General features: G+C 37.7%; 1 protein-coding gene and 1 long non-coding RNA gene across 25 annotated transcripts in view; both read right to left on the reverse strand.

Moving 5' to 3' along the window:
* Positions 1–21,453, reverse strand: part of LOC5576419 (calcium-binding protein E63-1) — a 372,289-nt gene that overhangs the window by 28,275 nt on the left and 322,561 nt on the right. The gene's annotated exons all lie outside the window — the stretch shown is intronic.
* Positions 5,971–6,352, reverse strand: LOC110675668. Its single transcript, XR_002499698.1, has 2 exons — positions 6,219–6,352; positions 5,971–6,140 (listed from the first exon to the last, which is right to left on the reverse strand). It is a non-coding gene; the product is annotated as an uncharacterized LOC110675668 (long non-coding RNA).

Below are 21,453 nucleotides of genomic sequence, written 5' to 3' on the forward strand. Positions count from 1 at the left end.
TCCTCAAGAGGGGCCCTATCGAGCTCGCCCTCATCCGTCAACGCTGCCTCAAGATGCTGCGCGTACGCATTGGCGACATCCGGTTGTTTCAGCCGCTCGAGATTGTACCGGGGCGGGCGTCGGTACCGTACATTGTTGATGACGTTTTGGGCGCAGTTTCACCATCACCAGGTAGTGGTCGGAGTCAATGTTGGCGCCACGATAGGTTCTGACGTCGGTTATGTCGGAGAAGTGCCGTCCATCGATCAAAACGTGGTCGATTTGCGATTCTGTCTGCTGAGGTGATCTCCAGGTGTACCGATACGGGAGGCTGTGCTGGAAATAGGTGCTACGAATGGCCATGTTCTTGGAGGTGGCAAAATCTATCAGTCGTAGGCCGTTCTCGTTCGTCAGCCGGTGGGCGCTGAACTTTCCAATCGTCGGTCTGAACTCCTCCTCCTGGCCAACCTGAGCGTTTAAATCTCCTATGACGATCTTGACGTCGTGGCTTGGGCAACGGTCGTACTCGCGTTCGAGCTGCGCGTAAAATGCGTCCTTGTCATCATCAGTGCTTCCGGAGTGAGGGCTATGCACGTTGATTATGCTGAAGTTAAAGAATCGGCCTTTGATTCTTTACTTGCACATTCGTTCATTGATCGGCCACCACCCGATCACGCGCCTTTGCATATCACCCATCACTATAAAAGCTGTTCCCAGCTCACGTGTGTTGCCGCAGCTCTGATAGATGATATGATTACCTCTAAACGTTCGCACCAATGCTCCTGTCCAGCACACCTCCTGCAGCGCTACGATGTCGAAACCGCGGGTCTTCAGTACATCGGAGAGTATGCGAGTACTTCCAATGAAGTTGAGAGATTTGCAGTTCCACGTACCGAGTTTCCAATCGCTAGTCCATTTTCGTCGCTGTGGTCTTTGCCGATTGTTCCGGTCCGTATTCTCTCGTTGACGTTCCTGTGCTGAAGTGTTTTTACGGCTGGTTCGCAGGGCCTGACTCCAACCCCCTAGATTTCCGGAGGACCATTCCCCCTAAATGTTCGGAGGGCCATAGTGCGCAATTTAGCTTAGAGTCCTTCTCTGGCACTCGGACGATGATCAGCCGCCCCTGACATGGGGAACAGACGCTGTTGTGAGCCGCTCCTAACGTGGAGTACAGACGCTCCAGGTTTGCAAAAGCAAACCCCCCCCTTCCCTGTCAGCATACGACCAAAGTTCCCACCGGGGGTTGGTTACCCGATCTTCCCCAAGGTTACTCGTACCCCGGCCAGTACCACGAGGAGGTAGGGATAGGAGTTGCTGGGCAAGAGGTTAAGGACCGCACAAAGGGGTCTATTTTATTCCTGCAGGTACGCGAGGTACCAATGGTACGCCATGCCCAGCCATTTACCGATTATCACTAATATACGCATCCAATACGCGAAAAAAAAACATAAGTCTCATGTAAACTCTTAAAATTTTACGATATGACCGTCTTTTTCAAAAACCATGATATGGGTATTGAGAAAACACCCCTGTCCAAATTATATTCACATGAGGGTGTCCAAAATATATATTTGGTGTCTGAATTGTATATCAGATAAACCGACAAAAAACGCTATTTTAGAAGCTAATGCTACAGTTTGTAGGCTTCTTCCTCCAGAAACTCGAAGTATAATGGGACGTTAAGAATAGAAGAAACATTACATAATAAAATATTAGTATCTAATGCAGTTAATCGATCGTTGTTTTTAGACATAGCCTTAGCCTGTCCAAAATACATGATTTCTGATCAAACATGTTCTCTGGGCTACTGAAATCAAGCTATTGTCGAAAAAACTACATGTCATTGCTTTATACAGTAGTACAGTACAGTAGAAGTATTTGTTTAGCCGAGTGGAAGTTGAACAACTACCGAAAAACTAAACATTATATATATTTTGCAATTGAATTAAATTTAAAGTTTTTCGGTAGTTGTTAAAGTAGTAACTTTTCCATAAGTTATGACACGATTATCATGCAGTTTCAGTTCACGAACAAAAAATGTATTGGTTCAATTGCTCTAGGGGAAACACTCTTCGGAACATTTTTTTACATTCGTAAAAAACGTGAGGATATGGACACTGTGTGTTAAATAAGAAAGTATTCGGGACTTTTTGATCCCCCTCCACCCATGATAAGATTTTTTGTATGTAAATCAAAAATAAATTCTATGGCGCGTAAGAAATCGCAAACCTCCCATCCCTTTTCCCTTTTTCTAAACCCTTTCGTAATTAATGGACGACCTCTTCGCGGACGAAACCGACCTCATTGGAATCGATTACAGGCCAGTGGAGACATCCAGGATAGGAATGACCATTTAGTACATGCTTGCACGTAGAGATAAAGGTAGGTCAGTGGTGTTGATGTTTGAAGTTATTTATTATGGAATACTGGTGACATGTGACAATGATGTTTCCCGTGAAGTGAAAAGACGTGTTGCTAGACTTTTCAAAATAAAAGAAATAGCTGATTACAAGCGAAAACTTAGGTATTTGTTTTTAACATGTACCCATAAGTTGCAAATATTATATATTAAAACTTTAGTACATAAGTTTAATAAACCATCTTAAAAATGCTTATGTAATTACATCAATAAAATGGCTCTATATTCTCTTGTAGCGCTTGAAACTAGAAAAAAAATCTGTTTTTTAAACATAGCAAGAAATTTCGGTTTGTAATGACAAAATATGATGTGTTGGTCCAGAAGAGGCCGATTTTGTGTAACTTTTTTTATATAGTAATAACGGTAAGCGGAGCACCGCGACAAAGTAATGCACAAATCTGTCATTCCCAATAGTTCACGCTTGGTAAAGCATAACAATAACCAATAATCCGAGGGAAACGCATATCTCATATGCTCAAATGGTAGCTTCCTCTGAACTACGCCAAGAATCTCGGAATAACACAGTGAGTGAGCATCAGGTGTCCCACCATTGCATTGGACGGTGCGCTATTTCCGTCGAATCATTTTACGTGTCATACACATTTTATCTCCGTGAAACATTGCTGAATTAATCACAAACGATCTGGGAATTCCTTTGCTGATACGGCCTGTGAACCCGAACCGGAATGCGCGTTCAATCCAACATGAAATATTGGTGGTTGTGGCGAACGGGACAAATCCGCAGGACGGATGGGAATGAACCTTCTTCTTTCTGGTATTGTTTCCCAACTGGGACAGAGCCAGCTTCTCAGATTAGTGTTCTTTTGTACACTTCCAAAGGTATTAACTGAAAGCTTTATTTACCAATTGACCATTTTTACATTCGTGTATCGTGTGGCAGGTACGAAGACACTCTATGCCTACTTGACCGGCGGGATTCGAACCCACGACCCTCAGCTTGGTCTTGCTTAATAGTTGCGCGTTTACCGCTACGGCTATCTGGGCCCCTATCGGCAATGAACCTATCGTAGCCGAAAAATGTACGACGGGAAATGTGCGCGTAATAAATCTCGTAACGGTCGGGATTTATGGAATGCTTTTATTTTTTATTGCTTTCCAATTCGTGCATTGACTGGGTAAGTAAGTACTGGTGGTGGGTGGGTTGAGGAGTCTTGCCACAACTGGAACATTCGATAAACGATAAACTATTTGGTTTTTTTCCTAGCAATTTCTCCCTTTAATATCACATGTGGCGATTACGTGCGTGAGGTCAATTTCGATCAAAAATTTCAATTTGTATACCAACCAGATTTCGTCATATTTTCATGGTAGATTACAGAATCGTATGTTATCTTGTTTAAATGGTAGGCTCAGCCATCATGGGGCCATAACAGAGCTAAAATAATATTGTTAACATTATTACTAGTGATAATTTTAAAGCATAGTTAGGTTTAAGATTTAAGATTAAGTTTGAGGTTTCTCTAGTACTCTTATCGTGATACTTAGCTGCATAACTAAGTTGATGAAATTTCATTGGACAGCTTATCAAGGAAAAAAAATGTCAATAAGAACCTACCAATACCAATACCTACTTTGCGGTATCAGAATTCTTAAGAAGTATATTTTAGAAATTTAAAGGAAAGATTATAAACTGAAAGCCTTCTACCTACTTCCAGTTTTTACAAACTTATTAAACAGATCATCATTTAAACAAACAACCATCGTCAACCACATCACGTTCTTCAGTTTAGTGAGCGACAGCAAAAGCAATCACAAATATTGACAGCACAGAAATACCAGAGTCGGTAAACTTGAACTCGAACTTGTACGAGTGTGTGTCACGTGTGTCTTCTCAAGACGATTGTTTCGCTTCATCCGAACAGAATTTAATCCTCTACAAGAAGCGAAACAAACAGACAGCCATCGATTAATGCTCCGGTCGTCATGTTTCGATTTCTGGAACGTCTCTGCAGCTTCATCCAAGACGCCACTATTGTATTCGCTTCCAATAAATAGCGTCTGCTGGCAAACGAAAAGAAATTGTTCTGTCATGTTCAGCAGCAGCAGTGTCAGTGAAGAGGAAATACGAGAAGAATTTCTTTGTGGAAAATAAGAAAGAAAAAAACTCAAGCAAAATAATCCGATGAGGGTGGATCGGCAGTATAGATATCCATTCCATAACGGGATTCTTTACTGACGGTGCAACATGCCAGAGCACAGTGGGATGAAACCAAAAAAAGACGGTCAAAACGTATTAGAAGCGTATAAGCCCATAGACGTCTTCAGGATATTCTTGGTCGAATAGGGCCCCCGAGCAAACACAATATTGTTTTGAATTGCTCTAGAGCTCTTATTAATATAACTTGATAATGTAATGTTAGTAATGATTCAGGATTCCTTTTCAAAGAATGTCCCGAAGACACTTATGGACCCAAATGCCTCTAAGAGGTTTTGACCGTCTATTTCCCAGTTCTATCCCACTGTGCGGTGGCTGTCTGTCCCCAAGGCGACCATTTCGTCGGCGCATCATCATGTTAACGCTAATTCCAAATTCAATTTAGTGAACGAACGGTTCAACCCAATTTGCTGACCCCGCACACCACAAGTGAACCGAAAAAGCTTCAAGAATCGAATGAACGACAAAATTCTTCTTCCCGGAAGGATGATACTACCATTTTGGGAGGGGTTGCTCCTCAAGCGGATAGTGTGGGTTTTGGGCATGGGCGTAGCCATGGTGAATTTTTGCGTCGTGATAAGTTTCTTGGAGTTTAACTAAAAACAGATTGCTGCCAAAGATCGATCAAAGAATTTGTCAAGAATCCTCAACGAGACTTTCAAAAAATTTGCCATTTTTTTATTTTGAAATTTATCAAAATTCTGTCAAGGATCTTGCTAACAAAACTAATAGATATTTTAGAATAAATCCGTTCAGTGAAGATAGACGACGAACTCATTAAGAAATCCCATAAGGCAACGGTTTTCCGCAATTTGGTGTTCTTCTCAATAATTCTATAGCAATAAGTAATAATTAGCAAGGCGAACCTCTGGAATTGACTCCAAATGGGTCAAAACGACAAAAAATATCGTTTATAATTTCCATCAATATTGCTCGAAGCTTATAAAAACAAGTAAATTCAAAAAATTCTCGGTGAGTCCTGAGAACTTCTGTTCCAATTTCTTAAATTTATAGCAAAATACGGTTGTTTCCTTAACGGATTCTTGTGTTGATGTAGTTTTTTATTGGATTCTAGATATTCTTAGTTTGTTCATTAGAAGCTTTTCCAGCAAAACCTCAAGAAGCATCGATGGGATCCTGTGGTTTAATAGTGAGTGTTGGATTTAATCCAACGGGAATTTCCGAAATTATAATTCTCCGGAACGAAAATAAAAACTCTGGATCCGTTGTCAGGGGAGAATATAATTTTCCTATGGAATGATACACGAATTCTTACATAAGTTCTTATCTTGGTTTCAATAATTCATATTGGTTGTGTGCTACGTGGAGTGCGTTAGGTGAACCTCTGTATCCCATTTCAGAGGGTTCAAATTTTTATGTTTGTGTTTTAGGAAAATAAGTTTTTCAGTAATTTTACTTACGTTTAGTTCCCTTTCCTGCTCAAATGTCAGTCTGATGTCGGTCAAATGTCTATTTTCCTAACCTTTCAGTCTTATGAGTTCGAATTCCGTAATTTGCGCTTTGATGTAGGCAACTTTCGAGGGTATATAGTGACCTCAGCACAATCTAGTGATTTAAGTTTTATGTTCACAACATTACAACTAGTATTTTGATATTTTAGGGAAATTAGCAAATCTGTCTTACCGTTATGGGCACTGCACTGTTAATGTTCGTTTAGATGTAGCTCGTAGTAATGTAGGTTACCTAGTTAGTAAGTATAACTTTAATATCAAATTAAGCTATTTTAAGTAGATAATCTTACCAATTCTGCATGTATATAATAGACACTAAGTTTCTCCTTTGTTTCACTAGTTTTAAGTTCAATTTTAAGTTATTTTCACTAGTGTTTAATCTGCTTTAACTAAGAATCAAGTCCACGCCTTTTAACTTGTATTGTACAATGGTTTGTTTTTCTGCCTGATCTGTCGACTCACCTGGTGACAGGGCGCGTACCTGTCACTCCTCATCCATACTACCAAGCTGTGGACTTGCTCGCAAGGTTGCGGACAATATAGAGATTACGGTTATAGACTAACGCGCTGGCCTAATGGGGTAGGCCAACAGTGAGTCTGAATGTTAGTAATTTTCCGTTGAAATTCGAGGAATCTCAGATATGAAGTTAAAATCCGCTCACTCAAAATAGAGTGGTGATGGCCTCAACAAGATAACTATGTATAGTACTCCGCAAGCCAAAAGATCTGAAAACGCCTATCTTGAGCAATTTTTCCCAGAAATTCTCCCAAACAAGTTTTCATCAATTTTTTTTTCTCAGGAAAAATTTAGCAATTCTGCTTAGTGTCCTCAGTGATTGCTTCAGGTATTACCATAATGCAATACTTCAAGATTTTTTGTAAAATTTATCCAAAAGTTGACGAGGAAATTGTGGAATGATTCTTCTGAAAATGTATCTACACAACCCTGGATAAATATGATTTTCAGAGAAAAGCAAATCACTTCATGTAATATATAACCAATTTCAGCGAGCTACTCTTCAGACCTGCAAACATCAAATTTTGCTATGGTTCAGAAGTTCCAGGAATAAAATTTTGATATTATCTTCAGATCTTTTATCTCTTATATCAATCAAAACAATATCTGGATTTGATGCTCAGAACTTCACTTCTTCTCGGTTTGGAAGATACATTTGCAGCTTTTTCGGTTTTACATGCAAAATGGTTAAGTTGAGAGTTTTTGTTCTTAGTTATTTATGAAATTTTCACAGTTCATCAGACATAACTTGAATTTCACCATATATTTTTGAGTGACTTATTCAATCACGAATTTAAAAACAACAACGGTTGACTTAAGCAAATTTTCGGACATATTTTAATAATTGCAACTCAAAAAATTGCAAGAATAGCAAATGTGTAGATTTTGATAAGATGAATAAGCTTGCTGAATATAGTTTTTGTGTACACAGATAATACAAATTGTAGTGTAAACTGAAGCATATACAGTATGGCCCATAAAAATGCGAAAATCGTCATATCATGTTTTATGGTAATTTTTACATAGAAAATGTGAATGAAGCATAAATATTATTCATTACTTGTATTGTTTAATCTATTTAAACTCAGTTTTTCGCTTTGGGTATGATTTTTATCTGTAACTTTCACCTTACCAAAGTGGAATTGGAAGCATGCCTTCAAATTTTATCATGCGGACGTCGAGTTCAATATATGTGTGATGAAAGCTTCTAAAACATCAACGATGGCGTGAGATTGTTGTTGTCATCAGCATACGCCCATATCAAATATTAGAACCGGTTCATACCTGGGTAATTGGAGACTTAAACATGTTTTCGAAAAAACGGCTCATTTTGGAGAGCTTCGATTGAACCTTCATATAAATGTGATAAGCGGCTCCATTTTGCTCAAAACCTATGAGCTAGTATTGATATAAGTTGTCTCTAACCGAAGGAACAAATTTTATCCTCAACAATCTGTTATAGGCCTCCGTTTTTATTTTTTATTCAACTTTAACAAAAAATAAAGGCATATCAAACCTTTAAGATGCAACTACCGTCAAAACTATGACCCTGGCAAAATATTTTATTGTGATCATGAAGAACACGATCTCATAGAACTCCTCCATCCTTTGATACCAAACAAACTTAAATTTTCAACAATAAAGTGTGATTTTTGAAGGTGAAAAGTTTATCACCAGAGTATACGACAATCAGACGCTTTTTCTAGCTTTGGGCAGAAAAAAACCTTTGAACTTATTTGCTTCATTACATTATTTAGAACAGTAAGAAAAATATGACAAAAATTGTCCTGGACAGCGAAGTTGTGTCAGAATATACTACAATAATCAGAAATTACCCAAGCAACCAAAAGTTCGGATAAAAGGGCATGTTTTGGCTTAATCAGCTCCCTTTTTAAGTAGTTAACCGAACTTTACAGTTTACATTAAGTTCGTTTAAGTGTGATTGTTACCTTCAAGTACAAAAGAAGATCAGTTCAAACTTGTTCTGAACTTTCAAGTTGTTGATGAGTCCATAAATTACTTCTCTGAGAATGAAGTTCATTTAATATCCATGATGTTCTCTTAATCAGCGAAAAAGCTTCACTGAAACTAGATTTGTACCAAAAGTGAACTCTGGAGTTCACTGCTTAAGTACAATCCGAACTATTGGTTGCTTGGGTACATTCCCTATCAAAAACAATGAAAATAACGCTTGTGGATGCTATATTCACGTTCAAATAATTTTCGCATTTTTTATGGGCCATACTGTAGTGACAATAAACCAAAAATCGTCTATTATTACAGCATCACATTTTTTAGGGGACGGATCTGGTGAAGTGGTTAGAAACACGCCTCTCACACCGAGGACCTGGTATCGAATCCCATCCCACTTATGACGAAAAAGTTATAGTAACGACTTCCTTCGGATGGGAAGTAGGAGGGGCTGGGCAGGGAAACAACGATTTTAGATGTGAAAAACATTATTTTATGCTCTTTTTTACTTATGATCGGATAAACAAATATGTTTTTTATAAAATAGCAAAAACAACCATCTTTTTTAACATTTTTGGGGGTTTAAAAATCAATTTTGAAAAAAAAAATGCTTGCTTAAGGTGACACATGTTTCTGATAGTGCACGAAGCTAAAATAGAAATTGCGCTGTAGTTTGATGCTTCTTTCGCGACATTTGTGCCTTTAAAGTTTTGGTACACCATTGAATTTTGATTCCAAGCTGTTTCACCTTAACTGCATATGTATTGTTTTGCGTAAAACGCACCGCTTGAGTTCAGCGTTACTCGTGTTGTAAACGTACGCACACACTCGTGATTGTTTATATGTTGCATACATCCGGGTGTTTGTTCAGATGTTATTGTTCAATAATAGTATACATGCTGGTGTGAAAAATGTACATTTGTAAGGTTCCAAATTGCGCGTAACTTTAACGTGGCATTACGTTTGGTAGAATTTAAATTCAAACGGCTGTTTTGGTGTTATGAATGTTATGGCGTTTTGCCCCCCACTAGTTGATTTAAGTTTATGTCCTTCGATAAGGACAAATTTAACACATTTTTTGCATATAATACAAACTATGACAGTGCACAAGTTGGCTCTCAGCAATAGTTTCAGAAAATTGGTTATTTATCGGCCTAAAATATGACCTTAAAAATCGCACAAAATTGCAACAAAAACAGCAAAAAACGTTTTAAATGTTTTTTAAAGTTTTTTTTTGAGAAAACACCTAAAAATATATTAATAGAAGCATTTTTATCCATTTTATATAATCAAGGGTGAAAAAAAGCATTCCAAATGTTCGTCCGATTCGAGAGTGGCACGTTTTGCCCCCTATGGGCAAATTGCCCACAGTTACGCTAAATCCGTTGGTTCCGAGATGAACTAGCCTAGGGCTAAAAATCTAGTTAAAAAGATGGAAAAACCATCACATTTAGTTTTCAACCAAATATGCTTGAATTTCACACGATCGTGTAAATTTAAAGTGCTTTCGATTGAAATATAAGAGATTGATCGTTGACATTTCAGTTTATTTTGACGCTCCAAGTATGTGCATGAAAATAAACTTAAATCTATAACATTTTTTTAGCTGTGTAGGGTTTTCTTATTTCCAGATAGATTGTTTATACTTTTTCGTCGAAAATTTCACCCCCGTTAATCCGTCAATACGTTATTACTTTTAAACTCGTGACTGGAAAAAATGTACAAAAATAAATATGGAAATTCAAACTATGTCTGACGTGCTGTGAATATTCCATTGAAATCTATCTTCAAAAAGCTGAGTATTTAATGCTTGAACCAAAAATTTAAGAAAATCATACTTGTTTGCTGACAAAATGTTTTCTTCAAATCGGAAATGATTTTTAACATAAACTTAAAGCATTTTGAACAAAAAATTAAGCTACGTCAGTTGTTTATCACAGAGCCTCAAGGATAGATCAAATTCGTTTGAGTATTGCAGACCATCGTTTCGTTTCAAATATTACGTTTTCTGGAACCTTCTTTTTGCATCTTTTGTTAATGATATTGATGTAAACATAATTTTCAACTTTACTGATATTATTCTATTTTTCGTTGTAATTCTATTTGAAATAAACTAATGAATCGCCGAAAAGTGTTGCAAAAATCACATTTTGTGCAAATATAGAATCAAGAGAGTGGGCAAATTCTAATCTACTCTTTATACAATAAAACTTTTTGAGAAACTTATTTTATTTTCACAAACTATATACAAAACAAACAATTTTCCAAAAGTTTGAGTGCAAAAAGATACACTAAGCTTGTAAAACAAGCATCTTGAATCTTGCTTATTCCTTCCAGACAATTTCTTACCTTATGAAAATTTCTTCAGGCGCTCCTTCTAGAACTAATTTTGGAGCTCCAAGTGGATTGTACCGGTTAAATCAATTTCATTTAAATCTTCAAGAATGTTCGAATAATGCTTTCTAGGAATTATTGTGATATTAAATTATTCCCTTTCTTCACAAACATTTCGATATTTCATTAAATGTGCTTCGAATGTATTAAACTTTTTCATTTTCTGGAATTCTCTCCAGGAAGTTGTTAAGGACTTCATAAGAAATCTTTCTCTAATATTTTTCAGATGTATTTTTTAACAAATGTCTAGCAATAACTTGAGGCATTACATCTTGGATCTTTTACAGTTATCTTCTTCTTTCTGGCGTTACGTCCCAACTGGGACAAAGCCTGCTTCTCAGATTAGTGTTCTTATGAGCACTTCCACAGTTATTAACTGAGAACTTTCTTTGCCGATTGATCATTTTTGCTTGTGTATATCGTGTGGCAGGTACGAAGATACTCTATGCCCTGGGAATCGAGAAAATTTCCTTTATGAAAAGATCCTCGACCAGCGGGATTCGAACCCACGACCCTCAGCATGGTCATGTTGAATAGCTGCGCGTTTCACGACTTCTCCAGAGGATACTTTAATGTTAATGTTTAATGTTTTGTATAAAACTATCCTAAAGCTCTTCTGAATGGGTTTTCGATTGGTGAGCTCGTTTCATGCTTTTATTTCTAACGGTTGATTTCTTGATAACGGTATGAGTGTCACGTTTTCGTATCTTTGAAAAAAAAACTATGATTGATTCGTATCTCCAAATATCGGCATACTCTAATTCATCATTTACATAATGCTTATTGAAAAACATACACCTTTTTCCTCTATTTTGCTAATAGCAAAAAAAAAAACTACAAATGGTTTGGCACAACAAGTGTCGACGTTTTCTATAGAGACTAATGAAGAACTATTTTGATTCATGTTTCATGGTTCAACAGAATTTTCCAATTGAAGCAAATGTTTTATCTCTTAAATCCTCCATACTAATAGGGGCGATTCAAATATGACGTTCATTGTTTTTCAAGATTTCTAGACCCCTCCTTCCCCCCTCTGTCACTCTTTTGCCAATACTCAATATTGTCTGTTTCCTTCACAACAAAACGCGCCGTCAACTTTAGAACAGACTGGAAAAATCGTCTCCAGCAGATGCTTTGCCTTTGTGTTGGCAAGTCTGGTGAAACGTCAAATTCACAGCGGTTGCTTGGCTGGCGACGATTTTGGCGACGGTTTCATCGGCGACGATTACAAATCGTCGCATTCAATAGGGTGCAAAATTTACAATATTACGGTTATTAAGGCGACACGGGAGACCGTGTTATTTTCCCTATCTTTCGTCTCCCTCTAGCAATAATCATCAAAACTTTGTGAAAGCAAATCTCGAGTTTTAGTGAACCGATGAAGCTGAAAATGTATTGGGTTGTGCACTACATATATAGAATCATAGTGATACATTTTCGCATCGATATATGGAGTGGTTCTTGGGATTTGCTTCTTGGAATGGATAGGGTGATTATGTTGACGTCCCGTGCGGCCTTAAGAAAATTTCCCGCTTTACGGTAGCCGCCGAGTTCTACCGTAGCTGTCAAAGATCTACCACAAGCTTCGAAATCATTCTATCATTGAGAGAAACAATTCAATCAAAGTATGCTTGAAAAAGAAACGCTTTGAAAAATAGCAACAAACAACACCCATCAAGGCGGTATCCAAGATATCATTGAAGCCTACTGATGATTTACCAGTGCAAATCAGTGACGTGACAGCTGCGGTAGCTTTTCGTTGAACCACAAAACGGAAAGATTTTCTCCAAAATTGCAATACATGCACTGTCACACTTTCATAGACTCTCAACCCTCCCCCAAATGATGGACGAAATTTTTAGATGACCCTATAGAGGTATTCCCTGTGATAATCTAGGAGATGCAGAGGTATACTTGGTCTCCAATAATAACGGTTATCACACTACTAGTGTAATATTCCATTATTATCAAAGGATTCTAAAATTTAATCAAAACTAAGGTTGTAGGATGGTATTGTAATTCAATTCACAATAAACTGTGTTTCAAAAATGCACCATGAATAGACCGTTCGATCTGGGCACTTACATTCCTTTCCTTCATCAGAAAGACCTGTAAGGACATAGTTGGCGCCGTTATTGGCTTTATAATGGTTTTAATTCTCGAAATTGTACACTGAAGATGGTAAGCAGGACTTGTCAACCAATGATCCGCGGACCCCTATGATATCGTGACGACTTTTTAGGGGGTCCGCGAAGCCAATGATGATAAACATCTTGATTAATGAATGAAAATCTTGATCTTGATTAATGAATAAATTTCACCAATAACTTTCCTAGCTTTTGTTTTGCAAGATTGAATTATTGGTGGGCTGTATAATTATGGTAATTTCAATATTTTTAAGAGGCAAATAATATTGTTTATTTGACCTACCCAAATAACGATGAAACACTTTCAATGTAGGTTTGTCAATAAGAGATTGAAAGCCTGGTATACTTTATGTGCATCCTTTCTAACTTTATTCAATGTGAGCTTGAGAATGAAACTAAGAACATTCGTAGATATATCACTTTTGAGGTTTTGATCCTTGGCATATTATTTTACTTTATTGGCAATTTCTTCGAGAAATTCTTAAAAATCCTTGCGATTATCACTAGGATTGACATCAACATAAAATTCTAAACCATTTCCACTCAAATCTTAAGGATTTCTAGTGAGATTTTTGACTAATATAGTGATATCTTTTTAGGTTCTTAACCCGTATAGGCCAGCTTCTACACTGAACTAAAAGAAACTATTATTAAAACACTCACCGCTCAGCGAATACTTAACAAACTTCAACTGTTTTTTGTCAGTTGTACTTCTGAAAGTGGCCAAAGGATCTCGGATATGTTCCTGTGGTCGGAGTTATTCCAGTGGGTCACTGGGTCAGGTCGGGTGAAAAGGGTGCTGTGCTGCTGCGCCCCTATAGGTAGGCAAATTTCAATTTACATATTATTTCCTGAATCGGCTATTATGTGGCCACTATGTCATGGAAATTTAAGAAAATCGCAATAAGCGTAAACCTTTTGAGAAACGATTGACTTGGATAACCATGTGTCCTGCATTTGATTGACCCTTCAAATGACCATTTTCGGATCCCCGAGACTTGAAGCGTCGATAAGAAACCGGATATGTGTCACAATAGACAAAAAATATTTAAAACTGTTAAGTATTCGCTGAGCGGTGAGTGTTTTAACATTTTTGCTTTACTCAGGCCTATACGGATTAACGAATATCCGACAAGGCTTTCGGAAACTTTCTGGCAAATTTTTTAACAAGATCTTCACAACGCCGATATTGGGCTCTTAAGTAGCTCATTATCAAGTCGTTAAAAATATTCAGTATCTTCCTGATTTGGTTACTAGGTATCTGACAATATGTTGTAATTTTATTAGGCAAGATATAAAATTTTAGATGAAATCGTTCGAAGATACCATGAGAAAATCTCCAAATAACTGTTTGATGACTTGTGGGTGTTTTTTGTTGTTGCAGTGTTGCCAAGTTGGGAGCCGTATCTTATTCCTGGCACTTTTGATAAATTTTGGCAGAGGTTATTCTGACAGCTATTAGGCATTTTGCAATAAGCTGTCTTGTAAAGTGCGTCTTCATGCCGAGGTTAAGGGTCCCTACAGCCTACAACCCTACAAGCATAATTTTTACTTGGATTATTTCAATATCCAGAGGATATCTTTGGACAAGTTTTTGAGGAATTTTTGAAGATGAATTTTAATGAAAGGTTTTCAATTGGTTCCTGAAAAATAACCGGCAATATACCGGAAATTCTTTGAATAATTTCTGCAGGGGTTCAAGAGAAAATACTATAGAGTATACGTTGAGACCTTTCTGGATGTATCAACTTGTGAAATGCTAAAAATAGGGTAACGACTGTTTACTTCGTTCATAGCCACTAACAGTTAGTTGGTGCCAGCGGCAAAAAGTACAGACAACAATTATTCGAACATTCAGTTTCTGTCACTGGCCGCCGAGCAGCGATACTGATGTTTGTATTTCACTCACTGATCGCGTTTCGCTGGATTCTCAAACTTCTTCCAACTTCCAACACAAGCGGTAGTCTAAAGCTATCAAATTGTATGGAAAATAATGAAAAACGTAAATTAAGCAACTAGGAAAATGCTGGAAATGCTGAATAGCTGCGCGTTTACCGCTACGGCTATCTGGGCCCCTGCCTCCGCCCTATTGTGTTATTTTCAGCAAATTCTTCGAGAAATTCATATATTATTTAGCTTTATTTATTTATTGTTCTTTGAGATTTTATGGAGGAATCTTTGCTCAAGCTCCAGGATAAAATGAAATAATTCCGTGTATTCTAAAAGCAAAACTTTTGGTTGAATACCTAGAGGATTTTGATCCTCCTTAACCGAGTGGTTAGAGTCCACGGCTTCAAAGCAAAGCCGTGCTGAAGGTGTCTCGGGTCGATTCCCGGTAGGCCCAGGATCTTTTCGTAATGAAAATTTCCTTGAATTCCCTGGGCAAAGAGTATCATCGTACCTGCCACACGATATCTTCTTCTTTTTTCTGGCGTTACGTCCCAACTGGGACAGAGCCTGCTTTTCAGCTTAGTGTTCTTATGAGCACTTCCACAGTTATTAACTGAGGGCTTTCTTTGCCAATTGGCCATTTTTGCATGTGTATATCGTGTGGCAGGTACGAAGATATTCTATGGAGGTCAAGAAAATTTCCAACCCAAAAAGATCCTCGACTGGTGGGATTTGAACCCACGACTCTCAGCTTGGTCTTGCTGAATAGCTGCGCGTTTACCGCTACGGCTATCTGGGCCTCCAAACGATATACGAATGCGTAGATGGCAACTTCAGCAAAGAAAGCTCTCAGTTAATAACTGTGGAAGTGCTCATAAGCTGAGAAGAAAGCTCTGTCTCAGTGAGGTCGTAATGCCAAGAAGAAGAAGGATTTTGGTCCCAGAAAAATTTCAAATTTCTGAAAAAATCTCGACAAGAATATCGATGTGAAATATAAAGTTATTTTTTAAAGGAATCCTTCAAAGAACTCTTCGCAGTATTTCTACATATTCCTCTGATCTGCATCCTGGCTACGCCCATGAGTTTGGGTGACCCTGTTTGTAGTGGCAACCCGAGCTAAATAAATCCAGCACCAGATTGTACAGTGTGGGTCGATTGAACGCCCGCGGCTGCTGCTCGTGATATGTGCTAGCATGTGATCTTCTGGGTTTCGGTCTTGGATGTCTGTCCCTCTCTATCTCTCTCCCGGTTTCCACAACGAGGAATTCACATTTATGGAAGCGTGCGTTTTCTGGCTCCATTAACCTGATACCGCCAGTATCAGTTTTCCATCACCAAAAAAGCAACAAATTTTTTTTTAGTTTTTTGATATTTTTGCTCTATTTTTGCACAAGTTCTCGATAATCTTATCTACTTTTAGAATCTGCGTCGATTTTGATCATTGGTCATCTGAATCCAGAGATATTCCGAAATTCCTTGAGGGGCCGACTTGACTTAAAACAAAATGGTGACAACCAACATTTTAGATGGAGTATGTCGGCTCCCCAAGGAACATTGGAATATCTTCAAAAATAGATAACCCGTGATCAATATCGACACAGATTCGGAAAATAGAAGTTTTGTGAGAACATGCGAAAAAAATGGGTATTTGTGGTAAAAAAAATGACGCTGCCGGTAGATGGGTTAATGGCACTGCAAATAGTTGTGTCGGGGCGAAGAATGAGCGCTTATCTTTGTATGGGGAATTGCATAAGACTCGGGAGAGCTTTGTTCCGTCGTTTGCATCGTTTCTTTCGGATACAATCTTGCAACGGAAAATGGTTCCTTTGGCCCCATGTTGTGCTTTGTCATCTGTTGATTCGACGTGAAGTGACGTAATTGACATGATAGTGTAAGAATTAACTTCTTAGTTATGCAAAGAATTATTACTGAACTTCATCTGATAACAATCCCGGCAGTCATCAATAGGCAATTTGAAATCTTCTCACATTTATTCAGTTTTCCAACAATTAGAAACTAATGAATCAGATAAGGAAATATCATTTACCTTACCAAATGTTTTCAGTTGGCATATTTTCCTGACGAATGGAAAAATGCCAAAGTTGTACCAATTTTGAAACCTGCAGATTTTTCTAGCTATGGTCCAATTAGCATGCTTTAATCTATCAGTAAACTTTTTGAAAAGGTCATTTTGAATATTATATTTTTGCTGATGGACAGTTCGGATTCCGACACAGAAAATTCGACTACATATCAACTTTTACGTGAAAAAAATTGATTTCCGCCAAGGGATGAAGCCTGCGTGTCATCTGAAGTAGATTGCAAAAAAGTGTGGATATTTTTTCTTCATATTTGCAAAAATGGAAGATTTCTCTTAATGCTTCCAAAACTCAACTTATAATATTCTCACATAAACCAGAAATATTTTATTCGAAATCTTCATGTGAACATGATGCCACAATTGAGTAGAACTACTGGAACTCATTTTCCTGCATTTACATTCCGAACAAATTCACGCTGCTCAATAAATAAATACTTTCATAGATAAAACTGACTTAAAGAGAGTAAGGAGGCAAGGATAAATCCAGTTGAATACCCTTTTTTCTCTACAGTAAGGCATTATCTATATACATCCAACAGAAGATTATACGGAGCGCCAAACTGCCACTCATTTCAATTCTTGCCACAGTTTTTAAACTATTCCATTACACGAAAATCTTTGGCGGTCGACTTGAACCCATTTCGTCGTCGCTTCGTGCATAGTTCTGTCACCGAGCGAAAGTTTCACCACTGATAAGCGGATTACCTTCATCACTTTCAACCGCTGCCCACAATTCACTTCCTTTTGCTGCCCTCTCCCATCCAATCCCGAAGAAGACACGCAGCTATTTCAAATTACATTTCAAGACACCCAGTGTGGATCCGCAGCCTTCAAACTTTTTACACGACTTACTCCCACTCCTTAGCCCATAGGTTTTCAAACTTTCCGGATGCACGATCCACCTTACAATCAAGTTCATTTTTAGCGATCGTTACCCAGGATTTCGAAAGCATTCTCAATCAAAAGAACGTTTTCGAATATTCTTGGGAGACTGATTTGGAAAAAAGTGAGACTACAAAACAAAATCAAAAATGTGAAAACCCCTGGCGATGTTGGATTTTTTTACATCGTTATTATGAAACTTCCAGAGAGTTGCTTATCATTCTTGGTTGATATATTGAACAAATGTTTTTAGTTGGCATATTTTCCTGACAAGTTGTAAAATGCCAAGGTTGTTTCAGGTTTAAAACCGGAATATAATCCTGCGGTAGCTTCTAGCTATCCTTCAATCAGATGCTTTCCTCCATCAGTAAACTTTTTGAAAAAGAAAATGAGATATCTTAATATTTTTCGCAACCCCCTGACATTGGTCTACGAATCTCCAAAGGGTCGTGACCTATGGTTTGGGAAACTACGCTCCATACTACAGACAGCAAAAAAAGCTTTATTTACCGCTCTCCGAAGAGTGAGTCCAGGGATAAGCCCTTTCTTAATTAGGTTCCACAAATTTTTCCCAGAAAAGATCGCCAGAAATACCCATCACTTTAATCACAGGGTGGAATTAAGACGTTCGGTCGGATAATTAGTCAAATGGATTAGCAGCGCTGGAGTGTGATTGATGGGATGAAACGAGTTTATTTATTTATGGTGCCATTTATTGTTATTGATGGGTCCTTATTTAGCCTATTGGATTAAACCGGTTTGAGACGGGGTTAAATTCGACAATGGAGGAATTAAAATCGGTTCAATGTACTGTGAATTAAGTGTTTATTCGGTATTTGTAGTCTACATACAAAAACTTATCACTATTGCTAACGAAATACGCCACAGAGTGTATTCCATAGAAATAAGAAATAGAAAATAAGATTGACTATAGAAAAAACCGTACTGCAATATATTAGCTTAGTTGAAAAGGTGAAGATTATGGTATTAGTAACGACAAGCATACTACATACACCTTTTCAACAATCCTGTGATTTTCCTTTTACTGTTTAATATTCTTTAAGTAGTCTCATGTTCTGCAACATTTAGTAACATATATGATTTAGCTATAAACAGTCAACGACAGCAGCATTCTTCGAATTCTTCAATAAAAAGCATTTCGACCTTGTGGCCCTACTTTTTCCGTGTTCAAACTTTTGTCTGTCAGTCCTTTGTCCTTTCAACGTTTTATCTTACGATCTTTTCTTATAGATTCCAGGAGTTTTTTGTTTATGACTTTGTTTGCAAGTGATACGCGGAAAGCAGTTTCATCATATGAAAGATAACATTAACCCATTACTTTTCACTCTCAAGAGACCTGTGTTCATGTTTCTAATCTGCTGGAAACTCATTTTTCCCAACCTGAAATAAATTTACTACTAGTGAATTCAGTCGTTCACCAATTTGGCAAAAGTTTCAAGCTACAAAATGAAAATTTCGTCACGTAGATTAGAATTCAGATGTGCACGTACAGCGAGTAAATCAAACAAATGGTCCTGAGGGGAATTCAGAACCGTTCTAGTAGGTTAACGTTTCATATTCACATGAAGACAAAAGCAATCAACGTAGTAAAGAGAAGTTGGTCTAATTTCAACTTCTGCAACGAGGATTGAAATATATATGGGTTTATTCAAAATTGTCATAACGCCAAAAATGGCCATTTTTGACACCCACCCACCCTGTCATAACGCATTTTGTATGAACATTTTCTAAATTTTGTATGAGCTGTAACATCTTAAGGATACCCACCCACCCCCTTCAGCGTTATGAAATTTGTGAATGGGCCCTATGGTACATTACAGTATTGGACAATACATTTTATACTTTTTCGATTTTCCATACAAAATGGTGAACTTTAGAAATTTAGATCTTAGTTATTTTTTACCGATTTGAATGAAATTTGCACAGAAGATTCAGCATATATTTTTGAATTATTTTTTGAATTATGTTTGATATGATACTAATAAAGGAACTAAAGAAGCACTGAAGTATTGATATGTTTTGTTCAGTCAGCAAAATTTTGGCCCCACCGGTGGTATCGTTTAAGACAATCAATTTTGAAACTGTTATAATTTAAGGTCGTGGACTCAAATCTCGCCGGTCAAGGATCTTTTCGTTAAGGAAATGCTCTTGACTTCTCTTGGCATAGAATATTTTTGTACCGACCATCTTCGTATTCATTGTTTGTATTGGTACAAAAACTGAAATGTCCCACAATAAAGACATCTCCGGTGGTCATTACTAGGTTATTTCGGTGGTTAAAATTAGCTAGAGTGGTCATTCATATAAATTTGAACTAGAAGAGTTATAGGTATTCAAAATCATGAAGATTAAGCCGTCGCATGCCTAGTATTGTTACAAAAACTGAAATATCCCATAATACAGATATCTCCGGTGGTCATTCCTGAGTTATTACGGTGGTCACAATTAGTCAGAGTGACCATTTATCTATATTTGAATGAGAAGAGTCACAGATATTCAAAATCATGAAGATTGCGCCATCGCATACTCAGTTTTGGTACAAAAACTGAAATGTTCCATAATGTGGGTATCTCTGGTGGCCGTTCTGGTGCTCCGAAAGGACCAGAATAACCATCCGTGCATCCTTTTGGCAAAATACATCCAAACATAAAACATCGTAAAGAATTGAGCACAATTTATTTGGTTTTGGTGCATAAATCCGTGTAATTTCATCGAATTGTCCAGATTGGCCGCCTTCCGGGACTCCAGGAACCGGTTCCGTATGGATCAAATTGGACCGAACTTTTCAGGTAATGTGCGCCGGTAATTGGTTCCTTATTACATAGAAACTTTATGCCAAAATATCCATCAATCGAATAGTACCGATGTGAATTACATATACAAAACAACGATGGAAATTTACTTTTAGGATGTTCCGGGTTTCCGGAACCGGGTATGCATGAGTAAACGATTTGAGAATCTCTTTTCAAAGTCCACGTGAATACCTATTCAACAATATGAAGACGGTTCAGATTACTTGTTTAGTTACGAAACTACAGTTTGTCAAAGTAAGGGTCTCAAAAGGGACTTCTTAAGATGTAGCAGGGTCCGGTGGCCACAGTGACCAAATCTGGATCTCCGGGAGTGTATCTGAACCTAGTCATGTGTGCCTTTCATTTAGGGTGAACATGAATCGAAGCCAAAGTTCAAATTTTCAAGAGCAAGGATCTGAAGCGCCAAACATCCGTTTAAGCTGAAAATTTAATCGATTGATCACCAGCTGGTGGTGACCAATCGATTAGGTTTTCAGCTCACACGGATGCTTGGTTTTCCAGATCCGTGCTCTTGAAAATTTGAACTTTTGCTTCGAATCATCTTCACCTTAAGCCTAGCAGAACTAAATTCGGTCAACACACTGATTTTTGCGCGCTGTTTAAATTTTCGGGTCGAAAACGACCCTAAGTCACAATTTTTTATGGAAGCTCCCTTAGGGGTTATTCAAAAC

This window comes from Aedes aegypti, chromosome 2 (genome assembly GCF_002204515.2).
Source record: "Aedes aegypti strain LVP_AGWG chromosome 2, AaegL5.0 Primary Assembly, whole genome shotgun sequence".
In the NCBI taxonomy this organism is placed as follows: Eukaryota; Metazoa; Arthropoda; class Insecta; order Diptera; family Culicidae; genus Aedes; species Aedes aegypti.